Source organism: Cupressus sempervirens, chromosome 2 (assembly GCF_028749045.1).
Source record: "Cupressus sempervirens isolate cs-2001-9-10 chromosome 2, ASM2874904v1, whole genome shotgun sequence".
NCBI classification, from domain to species: domain Eukaryota; kingdom Viridiplantae; phylum Streptophyta; class Pinopsida; order Cupressales; family Cupressaceae; genus Cupressus; species Cupressus sempervirens.
The window spans coordinates 60296138-60312957 of NC_143119.1; positions in this window are offsets into that span (position 1 = coordinate 60296138).

Below are 16820 nucleotides of genomic sequence, written 5' to 3' on the forward strand. Positions count from 1 at the left end.
GACTGATAATAAAACTTAAGATAATAAAATGTGTGTGTGCGGGGCCCTTCGTTGAGGAGTTGAAACGCACGATCCGAGCTTGGGCTTGTCGATGCCAAGCGACTCTCCATGATGTCAGCCCCTACTTAGTAGCCTTTTGAGTGTCTGACCAGGACCTATACTCCTTGCATTATCTTATGTTCTTGGTTCAACCATCATACTGTCTGGCATGAGTGTTAGCCATGGATGTTGTGCTTTTTGTGTGTTTGTGGTTGGATCATTATCTCCATCAGCACGTTGGGTGTGGACCTACGGGTTCCACATGGTTGGGAGGCGTAGCTACCTTCACCACTGCTAGGGATCGGTGTACAGAGACGATCTTTGTCCTAGTGCGACTGTTGCTGGATGTCTTCACTTGGTACTTTGAGTTCCAGAGTATGCTTTCTTGTGATTTATGCTTTCATTGGGATGCTTGTATATCATGTTTAGATGATGTTATTTTATTTGGCGCATTCCCTTATTATGATGTTTAGCATATGATTAGATGATGTGATTTTCTTTAGTAGTATATATGTTGCTTACTACTATTTAGCATGTGATAGGTGATGTTATCTACTGTAGGATTATCTTATGCATTATCACTAGCATGTTAGATTTTCTTATGCTGTTATTGTTGCATGTTTTTAGTAGTGACGTCCCTATTACGACAGTACCGACGATCTAGTCAGTGGCTTGGGATGTTATGTGCAGGGGATGGCTAGGACCCACGATGGTCTTATGATGCTATTGACGGTTGGGAGGAACCGTGTACTTAGTTTGGTTGTTTAGTTCTGAAATGTATTTTATTCATTGCAATGTTTATTTTAGTATGTGCTTTGCTTTTATGTTTTAGATGGTTAGATGTTTCTCTTTCCTTGCTGTTAGTGCTCTCGAGTGTTCATTCCTCGATTTACGTAGATCTGGTACTCCTCAGTGTAGAGGTTTCCTTGTTTGTTTAGCTTTTTGTTTGTGTTTTGTGTCGCGCTGATTTGTTTCCTCGTGCGAGACTATTTCTTCCTCGCGCAAGACTGTTTCTTCCTCACGTGAAAGAATACACTTCCTGCGCGAGAATGTAAATCTTCGCACGACACATAGGAATCCTCGCGCGAAGCTCAGTAGTCCTCGCGCGACGCATAGGAATCCTCGCACAAAGCTCAGTAGTCCTCGCGCGAAGTGCGTACTTTCTCGCGCGAAGCAGTGAAAGATCTCGCGTGAAACTCGAGACCAGTTTTCTTTCTCGTGCGAGAAACAGGGGCTATCTAGGCTTGTCGGATGAAAGTTCAGAAGTTGGTTTTGGACACCCTTTTGGTTTTTACACCTTCTTGATTCAAAACAGATTTCCTAGGGGTTTAAAATATATCATTTAAGTATAAGTTGACGTATATTTAATTCCTTATACTTAAGATATATTTTAATAAATGCGACAAATCGTTTGAGATAGATTTTAGACCTCTAAGAGATAAGTTATGGATTCTAGGAAATTTCAGGGCTTCAAAAATCCAGACTTAGCCAATTTTTAGGGCTTCAGGATTTCAGGCTTAGCCAAATTTCGAGATTCTGCATTTTACCCCAGCTTGGTGTTTTGTCAATGAGTGGACATTTCTTGTGCCCTCATCTTGTTGTTGTCATTGTTGGCTTTGTTTGTGTGTGTTAGTTTGGTAGTGGCATTTGGAGATTCGTTGGTTGCCAGGATTGTGTTGAAGTCTTCTGTTGCGATCTTTGTGATCCCTGTATGATGTTGTCTTGTGCATTCATACTTGTAAAAAAAAAAAAATCTTGGCTTGATTTGAATCCTTGTTTCCAAGGATCTCCAGGCGGGGCATTACACTGCTAGTACCATGTGAACCAACTAAAGAACAATTGATGCTCTTGAAGACTTCCCTTTACATAACTCGTCCTTCGAATGCATATCCACTAAACCTATTAAACATTGACCTATGGAAAAGTTGATTATAGGTAGACCTTTGACCATTTTGTTTAAGAAAGTTGTTGAAGATAATAGAAGGAAAGATGACTAAACCACTCATGCCATGATTGGATTTGTGAATTGGATTGAGTCAACAAGGCTTGTGAAGGAGACTTGGGCATAGAGTGGGAGAAAGAATACAACCTTATGTCATGATTAAATTTCCCTATTGCAACCAATGAGTCATCTTTTAGGCTGTGTACTTTTATCGAGTCAGGAAGGAACTCAACTTTATGACCATCTCCAAGGTGAGTGATTTGGTAAATTGAAAGGAGATTTGAACTTAGGTTAGGAACATAGAGAACATCTTTGAACTCTCTATTTTCCATTGCCACATTTCCTTTCCCTTCAACTTCCATTTTTGTATCATCTCCCACAAAGATGTGCAGTACCTTTGATTGCTTCAATGAAGAAAAATATACTTTTGAAGAACCCATATGATATGAGGCACCTGAGTCAAGAATCCATTCCATTGAAGAACTCAAATTTTCCATGAGTTCTTGTCCTATGCCCTTTGAATTTGAATAAGATCCTTTCTCCTTGTAAGCATTAGGTAGTGGAACATTATGTCTCTTCATGATGGTCGTCAACTCATCAATATTTTTATGATAACACTCATGTTCTTCATGACTCAATTTCTTGCAATAAGCACACTTTTTTATATCCTAGTTATTGTCTCCCTTCTTATTTGAATTCAAAGACTTGCCTTGTTGATTTGATTGTGGTGTTGTCTTTTTTGCATCCTTTGATTTGTTCTTCCACTTCTTATTCTTGCCCTTTCCTTAATTTGAAGATTGACTAGCTGAATTTTGAGAACCTTCATTATTGGCCACCAATGCCATAGACTTTGGTGAATTGAGAATCCCCATTGATTTGAAATTATTTTCATCTTTATCCAATAGATCAACATAATCATCAAAAGATACTTTTTGATAGGCATACCCTAAAGTAGTCTTTGAGGTGTTATACGTAGAAACAAATGTGTACTCAGATGGTAGCTTGTTATGAATGAGATAGATAAATCTGTCATCTTTAATAGGACTCCCACAATCAATAAGATTTTTCCTTAGTTAATTCACCTTAATGATGAAATCTTGTATAGAATCAAATGACTTAGGATGTAAGGAGACAAGCTCATCTTCAATTTTGAAAACATCCTCTTTAGACACTTTATCATATAGGTTTTTGAGGGTATCCCAAGCTTCCTTGGAAGTATGAGACTTCTAAATCTGATACATGATCTTGTCATAAACCCCAAAAAAAAATCACCTAGGGCTTTCCTATCCATTTTTTTTCCAATTAGTGATTTCACTGATAGATACTTGATCACCTGTTGGTTTAGGAAGGGTATCGTCTACATATTGAGAAACTCTTTTATGCATTAAGTGACACCACATTTTAATGGACCATGTAGCATAGTTATGTGGAGTTAATTTTGGAAACTTAAAATTTTCCATGATGTAGAAAATGAAAGAGAACTATAGAAAAATAGAGGAACACAACACCAAGAACACCCCCCTTTTCACTAAATCAAGAAACCCCACTAAAAAAGATGCTGTTGGGCACTTTATATGTAGTGCGATTAAAATGGCCACTTGCCAATTTTGGCCTTAGTGGACTTTTGATTTTTTTACAACCTCCTTATGGAATTCAAAATTGGAACATTACAATGTATCTTAGATATACAACAATTCTGAAGATATATTAAAGTATTACAATGCAAAAAAAAGACCTAATTCTAAAAGTGACACTTTTTTCCATACAACCCTATAATATAATTGTAGATCTTGAAATTAGACAAAAAATAACACACTTTCAAAAAAAATGGAACCTATTTTCGTATCTAGATGAGCTTTTACGAAGCATTTGAAGTTACAAAATTTAAGATTGGATAGGTATAGTCACCAGAAGACACAATTTCTAACAAATTCGTGCACCAAAACTAGAAAATAGCTACACCATCAAATTTTTTAAGAAATTCTACCCAATTAAAAAAAAATTGCACCTGATTTAGAGTCTAGACTAAGATATGACCTCCCAAAGTCGGATTGCAAAACCAAAAATCAATCTGAAGAGGGGTTAGATTAGCAAAAGATAGGGTTAAATTTGATGGTTATATGACCATCACAATAGTTCTATTTTTCCCCTAGATGACAACCAGATGACCATCAAATTTAAGCTTAGGAAATTGATGATGTTAGCAAATTTTAGCCTTGTGTGATGTCAGGATGACATCAACACTATATAGAATTGTATGGACAATACAAACACCTGCTGAGTTAGATTGTATGATCTACTTATGTGGAAAAAGGATGTTTCTGATTATGTGAGTCCAATGTGGCATATGAGGTGTCCTATGTTGTTTACCTAGTGTCCACGAGGGTGCTGATGTGTGCAGAGTTAGCAAGTGCATGTGTGGCTAGGCTTATTCGAGCTAGCATGGACTAGTCTATCATCACCATATGGTAGGTCATAGGGAGGAGGGTGGAGTACCATGTGTCCTTATTCAATGATGGCTGAAATCTTTTTGTGGGCATTGAGATTCCACATAGATGTCGTTGGCGAGGAGCTTGTCATGATCGTTGAGAAGTGTGTTTCACATTGCTAGAGATTTTAACATGGCTGGCTGGATTTTTCAAACAAAATCCCACATTCATGGGGAAAGAAGATGAGCCAAAGTTTAAAATGAAACCCCCACGAGGTTAACTCTGAAGTAGAAGCCCGGAGGTTGAGGGCCCACCAATGGAGGCTGCCTTCGCTAGGAAAGGAAGTTGGCCGCCAGTTATATCAATGTGCTAGATTTGGTTAGCCAAAAATTTGTATTGGAGCTCACCGATTAATGAACAAGCAATATTCCTCCCAAATTGTAGGGTTGGGGTGTGACTTGACTGCCCGTTTCTACTTTTTTTTTTTTCTCTACTAGCTCGAATAGGCAATTTTTTTTTCTGAAAATACCCACAAATTGAAAAAAAATGTAGAGAATAACTTAAATTTAGATCTAAAAATAAATGCATAGATCGATTAAATGACCATACTCAAACTTTTGAATTAGGCCTTTGGGTGCCGATTTACAATTTTTTTTGGTCTCATGATCAACTTTAGCCCAACATAGGTGAATTTATAGTTGATCTTCACCAAATCAACGTTCTAGATGTAATGGCAAGGTTTGATTTGGCTCTAGATGCTCCCAATTTCTGCAGATTTTCCAGATTCAAGTTTAGATGCTAAAGCATGAAAGGTCTCAAATGGCTATGTGAAGAGAATGTCTTCAAGCTTGGATGCCATGTAAGAATTTACCTTAGGGAAGAATTCACCCAAGACCAAGGAACTCAAACACAAGCAAAACAGTAGACTAGAAAGAGTATGATTAGAATGATGATATATTCATTCAATATTCAATATGAAAGTACACTAGGAATGCTTGTATATAAAGGCCTCTGGAAAGCTTCTAGAATGCATAGAAGTTAGCAACATGATAAGTCATATAACTAGACACATGTCCACCAGATATGTGTTATCCTCCATTAAGTATGAGAGTAAGTGCAATGGTGAGAGGATAAGCCTAGAAAGGTGTAGTACGCAAATTTATGTTGTAGAAAAAATGTGCTAAAATGGGAGTGCGAATAACTGTATTGTCTACATGAGAACTTAGTGAATGATGCAAACTCTAGTGTTTTAGACACCATGTGCTGAATTAGAGTTTCTTACTCTAGTGTTGTCAACATGACAACTTATGAGAGTACGCAAACTCCAGTGTCTCACCTAAATAAATAATAAACTATTGCATTAACCTAAGTAAACATAAGTAAAGTGTAAATAGTAAATACTTATTTACACCAAAAATTATTTTAGTGAGAAGTTAAATGATGCAAAAATAAAATATTCTTTTTATGATTAGGAATTTTATGCTATATTTCAAGCATTGAAGAAGTGGAGACACTATCTTCTTTCTAAGGAGTTTGTTTTGTATACTAACCATCGAGAATTGGAATATTTGAATAGTCATGGAAAATTAAACCAAAGGCATTTGAAGTGGGTTGAGTTTTTGCATCAGTTATACATCTATTTTGAAACAAAAGAGTGGGAAGTCTAATAGAGTTGTAGATGCTTTTTGTAGAAGACAACTTTTGCTAATAGAAATGCAGACACAGGTGGTTGGGTTCAAAGAATTTAGTACTTTGTATCTAGATGATTCTGCTTTTTGTGAATCATGGAGGGCTTGTAAAAAACCTATTGCACTTGACATGACAAAGTGGTTGGATTTCATGATCTAGGATAGTATGTTGTTCGAAGGAAGTTCGTTGTGCATTCCTAGAAGTTCAATATAGAGAATTTCATCAAGGAGAAACATAGTGGAGGATTAGATGGACATTTTGGCAGAGATAAGACCATTGCTTTGGTTGATGAGAATTATTACTAGCCAAAGTTGCAACAAGAATTGAAGAAGTTTGTACAAAGTTGCAGAGTATGTGAGGTGGTGAAAGGAGTGAAGTAGAATATAAGGATGTATCAACCATTACGTATACCAAAGAGGATGTGGAAGGATGTCAGCATGGATTTTGTTCTTGGATTACCAAGGATGCAATGTGGACATGATTCTATTTTTGTGGTGGTTGACAAGTTTTCAAAGATGACACATTTCATTCCTTGTAAGAAGACTACCGATGATGTTCATGTGGCAGAGTTATTTTTCAGAGAAGTGGTTAGACTACATGGTTTGCCAAAGAGTATAGTTTCATATTGAGATAAAAAATTTGTTGGGTATTTCTAGCACACATTATGGAAGAAGTTGAAGATAGATTTGAATTTCAGTTCATCACATCATCCATAGACCAATGGACAAACAAAAATGGTGAATAAGAGTTTGGGAAATTTATTAAGATGTTTGGTTGGAGACAAGCCAAAGGGCTGGGATTTGATTTTACCATAAGCATAATTTTCATATAATAATTCTATCAACATGAGTACTAGTAAATTTCCATTCCAAATTGTATATGAGAGAATTCCTAGAAATGCTTCTAAATTGAGGCAGTTGGATAAAAGAGAGATAAGTAGTGCTGAAGCAAAATAATTTGCTAAACATTTGAAGAACATCCATGAGGAGGTGAGGAAGAAAATCATAAAAATGAATACATAGTATAGGGCTAAGGAAGATGTGAAAATGAGGTAAAAGGAATTTTAGATTAGAGATGAAGTCATGGTTCATTTGAGAAAGGAGCATTTTCTAGTGGGTACATATAATAAGTTGAAAATGAAGAAGTTTGGACCATGCAAGATAGTGAAAATCATGACTCTAGAAATACTTATGAAGTGGAGTTGCCTACTAAATTGAATATTTCATCAGTATTTAATATTTCAAATTTGACAAATTATTATGAAGGAGGTGATCAAGATGAAGTTGCAAAAGCACATTGGAGTATTTCAACAACTAGTTCAACTACAAAGGATATTGAGGAGATACTAGACAATTGTGTTGGAAAAAGTACAAGGAACAAAACTTATGAGAAATACTTGGTCAAATAGAAAGGGAGGCTAGTAGAGGATTCATCATGGCTAGCAAGGGAGGAGGATAACTATCTTGGTTTTCCTCTGAACATCTGAGATGTGACAAAGTCACTTATAAAATTACCCTAGGTGTTTGATGTAGGAGCATCCTAGGTATAAGAGAAATCTTGCATCACCCAAAAATATTTTTATTTTCAGCCTTTCCTATTTAAATAAGGACTAGTAGATAGGGGGTTACAATTTCTGAGAACTTGCTATTTTTAGTAAGTTTGTCATATGAGCTCAAAATGTTCTAATTTTATACTTGAAAGTTCATTTTAATATTATAAGGCTACCATAAAAATCTCATTACTCCAGCTTAAGTATTAGAGAAGTTATTGCATATTTTTGGTGAATTTTTTTGGAAAAAAATATTTGAACTCAGTTTTGAAGGCCTTAGAGGCCCTGAATGAGGTCTAAAAAACTCAACAAGAGGGCGTTAGTGATGTTTTGAGCCTATAGATCAAAAATTGACATTTCTAAAAAATGGTTATAATAGCCAATTAGAGCAATGGTTCAAGAGTTATGGCCTTGCAAAGTTGGGCTACCTGAAATTTCTAAATTAAATGTCAAAGATTTATTTGACTGACTCTATATGTACTGTTATAGTTTGTTGGCCCTAGCTATTAAGTTTGAATGTCTAGAACCTTCCTAGGTGGTATAAAATTACCTATTTAAGAAAGGCCCAAACATTTTCTAGAACAACTCTGGGTGATACTTCACAATATTGTCTTGCAAATTACTGTAATGAAGGCACCCATGTGGGTTAGCATATTGTACTTGTGAATTTTGTAATATACATTTGTGGCGATAATAAGAAGCCCCTATTTTGTTCTCGCAATTGCTGTTGTTTATTTATCTATATTATGTGTTTATAGTATTAAGGGGAGCACCCTTCATCAATACTTTTTTTTCTCTTGTATACCATTTAAAAATGCATATTTAACATCCATTTGATATACCTTGAAATTTTTGTAGACTGAGTATGAAAGAAGAGTTTTGACTATTAATCTTAGATTGGTTTTGACAAGGTAGTGACAAAATAATTAGTCATTATCAACAAAATTATATTGCAAGCCGAGTGATCAGAGAAAGCTGAGCAATCAATGAAAGCTGAGTGATCAAAGCATGCTGAGCATAAGTTGCTAGAAAATACATGCTGAGTAATATACTTAGTCAGTGCTAAGCACCAATATGTGCCAAGCAAACAGTTATTTTCGAGTTACTCATGAGCTAAGTAAACAGTTTATGTGAGTCATTTAGAAACCAAGTCACAACATTAAAGATATAGTGGATTTCGAGCATCAGAGACTTCAATTGCTAAGTGAACAATTTTGGACATAGTTGTTTGTAATGGAACAAACTTCTATGTAAACCATTTTTGGGCCAACTTAACAATTATGTTATGATTTTAGAAGATGTATATAGATGTATATTACAAATCCCTAAGTAGTACATGCAACCAGTCAAATTGAGGGATGTTCTAAGTGGCAAAATGGATCAACCTTAGCCCTTGATTCTAACCTAATCCTAACCCTCTTAATTTTACTTAAGGATACAAACTCTAAAATATTTTTATGGGTGAAGGAAGTGAAGGAGATGCAAGAGACACAATTACTAAGTGCAAAGAGAGAATTCATGGTGACTATGGAGGTTGTGATAATGTTATGAATTGCAGAATCAATTAGAGAGAACAAAGGAAAGTAGAGAGGATAAAGGAGACATTTGATTACAAGGATCAAGTACACACTAGGAGAGAGAAGATATGCCATATAGAAAGAGAGTGCTTTTGAAGGATCATGGTGTTGAAAAATGTCCTAACAGAGCAGTCTGAACAGGCTTGTGTAAATCTCTTAACTGAGTGCTTATTTTATTGTAAGTTTGCATCCTTTAACAAGGCACACTTTTAGCAAGGTGTTTAAATCATTTAACATGGTGAGACCTAATAGGATTTGTAAGTCTTTAATAGGGAAAACCTTTCATAGGGTAAATCATTATTTATGATTAAACTTCTTGTAACCCTATTTGGCTACACTTTATAGCTGCTATAGTGAAGATTTGTGGTTGTCATCCCCACCCCAATTTTACCTTCTCATTGGAGGGTTTCTCGGTAACTAATTTATTGTGTTATGTGTTTTATGCTATGGATGTAGTTAGCTATTTTAGTTTACATGCTAAATTGTGAGATGGATGTGATGTGTGGTGAATGTTTTATGGTTAAAGTTTTGAAGTAATGATTCACCCCCCCTCTTAGGGTTTACTTTCCCATTGCTATTTCCAACATTGACCCCTTCAAGTCTTGCCACTGGAGAATAAGTTTCTCCATAGTCAACTCCTTCTTGAGAATAATCCTTGCATACCAATCTTGCCTTGTTTCTTGTTACTTCTCCATTCTCATTGAGCTTGTTCTTGAAAACCTACTTTGTCCCAATGAAATTTTGGTCTTTAGGTCTTGGCACTAAGGTCCAAGTATTGTTCTTCTCAATATGGGCAATTTCTTTGTTCATTGCCTAGATCCAATATTTATTGTCTAAAGAATCCTTTATTGACTTGGGCTAAAAAACATAAAGTAAACATGTATTATTTTTGAGTCTTCTTCTTGTCATAACACTTGATTCAAAATGACCAATTATTTGTTCAGATTTATGTTGTCTTCTCACATATTTTTCTAGCATAGGTATTTTCCTTATCCAATCTTCTACAGGTTCATCTTGAAAATTAATCTCAAGTTCACTTGCTCTTTCTTGCTCTAGTTCTGCATGCTCACAATTTTCTATCTGATGGTCAACATCTCCTATCTATGACTCAACATCTTCAGTCTATTTCTCGATACCCACTTTCTGCTACTTGAGAATTTGCATTTTCATTCCATAATTTCCTATCTAATAGGAACTTTCAACTTGACTTGTCTGTTCACATTGAGTGTTGGGAGCATCATCATCCACATAGATGAGTGCACTGTAGTCTTCAGGTTCTTCATTACACAAAGTGTCACCTCTTTCTATAAACTCATTAACTCTCACATTTGACTTTTTTAGTGTTAGAATTTAAACACTTGTAAGCTTTTCTTTTAGTGGAATAACCTAGGAATATGCCTTCATCGCTTTTTTCATCAAGCTTACCATTCCTTTTATATTTCAGTATATAATATCTACAACCAAATATTTTGAAATATTTAACATCAAGAGCATAACCATCCCATAGTCCAAAAGGTGTAGCATCTATACCTTTCTTGACTTGTACTCTATTTAGGGTATACAAAACAATACTGACCACTTCTCTCCAATATTTCTATGATACATTCTTCTCCATCATTAATGTTCTCTCATAGTCTATTATTGATCTATTTCTCCTTTTAGCTATTCCATTCTGAGGAGGGGTCCTTGGTGCTGACATCTATCTTTTGATTCCTCTATCATTGCAAAATGTATTGAACTCATGTGAAATGAATTCACCACCTCTGTTAGATCTCAAACACTTTAGACTCTTCCCTATTTATTTTTCAACTTCGGCTAAATACAACTTAAATAACTCAAAAACATCATATTTAGGTTTAAGAAATATCACACTCATCATTCTAGAGTAGTCATCCAAAAATAGAATGAAAAATTGATCTCCATAGTAACTTTGAACACCAATGGGTCCACAAAAGTTAGTATGGATCAATTCCAAAATATCATTAGCAATATATGTTTTGCTCATAAAACTAGACTTTATCATCTTTCCCAACTAGCACTATTTACACATAGCATTGTCAGGCTTCTTTAGTTTTGACAAACCTCTTACTTTCTTCATCTTACTAATTTTCACCAAATTACCAAAGCTCAGATGACATAATCTTTTGTGCCATAACCAAACATCTTGTTGTGTGAACAAACATGTCTCAATTGATAGGTCTAGATAGAATAAGTTACCTTTTGTTTTCTCACCAGTTCCATTTAGCTTACCATCACCATCATGTATCTTGGCCTTTCTATTGTAAAATTCAATTTTGTAACCTAATTTTTTCATCTATGAAACACTCAAAAAATTATAGTTAAGTCCTTCAACCCAGTAAACATTGTCACATGTTATCATGTCAGTCAATTGAATAATACCTTTACCTCTTATGACACATGCGATATCATTACCAAATTTAACACATCCACCATTGTATGGACCAATATCTTCAAATTTGTATTTATCACCAGTTATATGATTAGAACATCCACTCAATTATCCATCTATCACTTTTGTTCACATAAGAAATTAATGCAATTTTCTCATCTTCATCAGAATCTTCATTCATAGCAACATACAAAACTTTATCATCATTACTCTTAGGTTCATTATCAGTCCTTTCTTTAGAAATATAACAAGATTTCTTACCTTTTTTAATCCTCGCTTCTCTTGTAGTCTTTGTCATCTTTTCTTCCTTTATACTTGCTTTCCTTTCTTTCATCCTTATCATCTCTGTGAGGGCATCTAGCAACAATATGACCAACTATGTTGCATGAAAAAAAATGATAGGTAATTTAACTTTGTATTTACCTCTTCATCTTCTAAACCTTTTTGAAATGAGGGCTTCAAGTTCATAAATCTCATCATCAGAACTATCACTTTCACTCTTCACATATTTTCCTTTCTTCTTGCTAAGAGCTACTTGTGACTTGAAAGCAGATTCGATAGTAGTAGGTGTATAGTTATCAAAGCTAGACATCTCAAAAGCAGTAAGTCTACCAATTATACCTTCTAAGGTCAAACTATTATCTAGTGTGCATCTCAATTCTTGGATTGTAGAGACTCTAATGACATAGATAGGGAGTAGAGTCCTCAATACATTACTTATCATGATTTGATCTTTGATTTCTCCATTTGCACCTCAAATAACATTAACAACCTCTTCAAATCTTGTGTAGTATTATACTATGTTCTCATCTTCCATCATTCTCATGTCATCAAATTTACCTCCCAAGGTTTCTAATTTTTCTCTTAGAACATTGAAATCACCTCCATATATGGTCTTCAATCTGTCCCACATCTTCTTTGCACTATCACAGTCTTTTAGCTCATCAAACTCAACATAGCTTAAGGCTTAGGAAATTTCCAAAATTGCATGGTTCTGTTCTAGCTTTTGTTTCATTTATTCAACACTCAACATAGTAGTTGTTACCTTTACATATTCATTGTCCAAAAAATTGATAGTAGCATCACTGATATTGGATATGTGCAACTTCATCAAGGTTTGCCATGCAGGAAAGTTCTCCTTGTTCAACTTGGGTACATCTCTTTTGTTAGTCATGATCTTTAACTTTAAGTACCTTCAAGATTTTTTCTTGAAGAACTGATACTTTGATATCAATTGTTGGAAATGATTAGAATAATTGGGGGGGGGGGGCTGAATCAGTCACTCAAGGTCAATATGTACCATTTGAATAATTAAACAATAAACACTTCATGATTCTACTTATCTTGTTGTTGCTCAGTCTATACTATAAAATTTTCATAAACATAACTTGTATTACACAATAAAAACATTATCAAATGTAAACACACATAAATCATTCATCACAGTTTTGACACTAAGATTTTATATGGAAACCCAATTTGGGAAAAACCACCAACATGTTGATCTTAGATTGGTTTTCTCAAATGAGTGTCCACACACTTAAGTCATTTACTTAGTTCACATTGAACAAGTAGTATATTTTGAGCACAACATGTATATAATAGAGCATGCTAAGTCAATAGTGAGTGTTGAGCCACTCATTTTCCAAGTCACTCAAGTGCCGAGCAGATAGTGTATGCCTAGTGATTCAGGAGCCAAGTAAACAGTGCATGCCGAGTGATACAAATGCCGAGTCATAGCATAGAGATTAGTATATGTTGAGCAACAGAGAATTCAAATGTTGAGAGACATAGTTTTGACATAGTTGTTTGAGAAGGCACAAACAACTATTTAAACCATTTTTGAGTCAACTTAAGGATGATTTACAATATTTTGGAGATAAGGAAAAATCTTAAGTTGGATTCCCAATGCAATTACATGCAACCAATCAGAAAAAGGGAAGGATTACATGAAAAAATGGATGAATCACAATCGCTGATTCATACCTAAACCTAAGCCACCTAAGTCTTCTTAAGGAGGAAAGACTTTAAACTATCTAGAGTGTTGAAGGAGAGTATAGAGAAGTTTGCATGCACAAATAGAGTATTCATGGTGGCTAAGGAGTTATGATCTAAAATTGCATTACAGAATTAGTTAAAGAATAACAAAGGAAGGAAAGAGCATACAATAGAGAGACATTTGATCAAGAAGGATCAAGAAGACATCAGTTTAGAGGTGATTTGTCATCAAGAAATCAAGTGCTAACCGTAGGATCATTGCTAAATCATTCTAATAGGTGAATTAGTAAAAAAATGTTAATAGAGTAGTCCTAAAATACTATATTAAAATCTTTTAACATGGTGCTTACTTAATTGGGAGTTAAAGTCCTTTAGCAAGGCACACTTCTAACAAGGTGTTGAAATCCTTTAACAAGGTGAGACCTAACAATATTTGTAAGTGTTTAATAGGGCATACTTTTCATAGGGTATATCATGTCTCATGATCAAAATATTGTAACCTTCATTGGATATACTTTATTACTATAATAGTGAAGATTTATGGGTGTCATCCCCACCCCATTTTTACCTTCTCACTTGGAGGGTTTTTGGGTAATCATATCTGGTGTCATATGTGTGTGAATGTTTAATTTCTTACATATTTTAGATGTACATGCTTTACATGTTATTTCAGTTTATCTATTGAATGCATGTGATGAATGTGTGGCAAAAGTTTTATGGGTCAAAGTTTAAATTTTTGATTCATTGCCTCGCTCTCAGAAGTTTACCTTTCCTAATTGTAATTCCAAAAATTAGTACTAAAGCCTTGTTCTCTGAAAGAGAAGCTTTGTATCTTTGAAGAAATATCTTTAAATGGAAGTCTTTAGGTTGGGAAAGACTATTGAGAATCAGGAGATTGAAATACATCTCATTCTACATCAACTGAATGAAGCAAGAGAATAATTAAAGAAATCCTTGAAGAGAAGGAAGGAAATTGCTATTGTGAAGAATGGCACACAATACAAAGAGATAGACACTACTAAGCTATTTTCTGATGGATACTCCAATGAATTTGATGCAGTAGTTGCAGATCTAATGGAAAATAATAGAACCCAAGCATAAGAAATAAGAAATCTCAAGATAGAGCAAGAATCACAAGCCATACTACTATGTGAGGTGACTTAATAAAAGAAGAAAGCTATGGAAAAAAAATTCATGATTGAAGATGATAAAAGAATTTGGCCAACAAACTAGTGATAACTTTAAGAAACCCCTCCCAAAAAAAAGCCTAAAATACTAGCGAATCCAACATTTTGTGGGTAGGAAAATTTTATGTTGAGGGCAATTTTTTTGTTCCATATAGGGAAATAAAATATTATATGTTGGCAATTTTTGTCTTGCCCTGGCAAAAATTATTTTAAATGTGGAGAATTAATATTTTTTGGCTGACAGATAAATAAATGATGGCTATTTTTTCCCTTGCCAAAAATGAATTAATAATATCAGAGGCGAATTACTTGTTTTGTAGGAAAATGAATAATAATGGTCTTGGCCAATCTTCAGTGGTAAATTGAATTTTTAAAAAAATCTAAAAGTGAAATTTGCACATGTATTGGCTAATGACTGTACTGACTACTGAGTAGTCACTTCAAGTATCAACTTGTGTACTGTCTTAGGTGTGTTATTAATAATGTTGTAACATCGTTACATCAATGTCACTATTACCAAGTCAACTACCATCACTTTCATATTGTTAATAGTAAATACAATAGTTTTATTGACCATTGATTGCTTGAAGATCAATGATAGAAGATGCATCTCGGGGCCACTCACTTGAAAAGACCTGTAGTCGCACGTAATTCTTCAAAATAGAGACACATGGAAAGGTTTGAATGCAGATCATTACTCAATGTCAGGCACTATCAACTGTCCGACATTAATGCCAATACATTTCAAAATTTCACACACTTAAAATTAATAGGAATACGAAAAATTAAGATATGAAAGATTGCGAACATCAAAGAATTAAATGCAATTGCCATAATGGAAGTGCCATTAAATAGAAAGTGCCATTAAAAAGCATCTTCAATTCATCTTTCATTATCATTTCTCATATTCTTCAGACATTAATTTGAATTCAGTTTACAGTTGCAATTTTCAGAGTTTCTTGAATCTTAGTCATGGATACGCCAATTCGCCTCAAATACACTACAATGGCTCTACAAAAGCCCTTTCTAGGTATGATTCCTAATGATGTCTTTGCCATGGTTTGCAAGGTAGATGTCTGGAGTCCTTTTATCCACCATGCTATATTCATGGTACTTGGCCATGAATTCTTGAGAAATGATAAGAGGTACCGTGTGTCCATAGATATTACCTCCCACTTTCTCGTGTCTCTTCTCAATTTGGAGGCAGTCAAATAGACATGCTAATGCTTCTGTGTAACATTTTTAAGGAAACATTTTTAGAAGATGATGTCAAAATTCTTGTATTGGTTGAGCAAATATCAGGGTTGGGCATTGACATCCCTTTTTTAGATGTAGCAGACAAGTGCTGGGAGGAAGGCATAGGGTGCATTATACATAAGCATCCTTTCTTGCTCGGTATGAACGAATGGCAATTGACTCGCCATTGAAAGTGGGCATAGCTTAGAAGAGATTTCTTGTGAAAATGGTTGTTGTTGGACGATGTCAACAAGACCAACTTCACATGGCTAGACAAGTTTAGTGACATCATCTTCTCCAAAAAATTCCTCATGGATAGATTTGAAGACATTTCTGATTAAAGGCTTCAAACTCTCAGCCCCTCAGCCTGCTCATGCTTCCAGCCTGCCTAGTTTCCTAGTTCCCTGTTCCCTCAGCCCTATTTTCGAATATTGTAACTTGTTTCCTTACCCGTTGCCCTTAGGGAAAAAAAAATGTTTTAAAGATATTTATATTTTTCTTTGGATTGCACCTTGCCTTTTTTCATAAATTACAAAATTGTAAAACCAAGTTGATTTTAATCAGCGATTTTGAATATCTATGCTATGAAACAGTACTATTGCATTGTATAGTCTAAAATATTATCAATGAAAACAATAGTTTTTGGCTTCTCAAATCGTTGTTCTTGTTAGTTTACGACTTTGTAAGTTTTTTTTTGGCATCTAAATTCTCAATGCACTATTGAAATGTTAGTGTTAGTCTGTGACTTTGTTGAAAATAGTTAA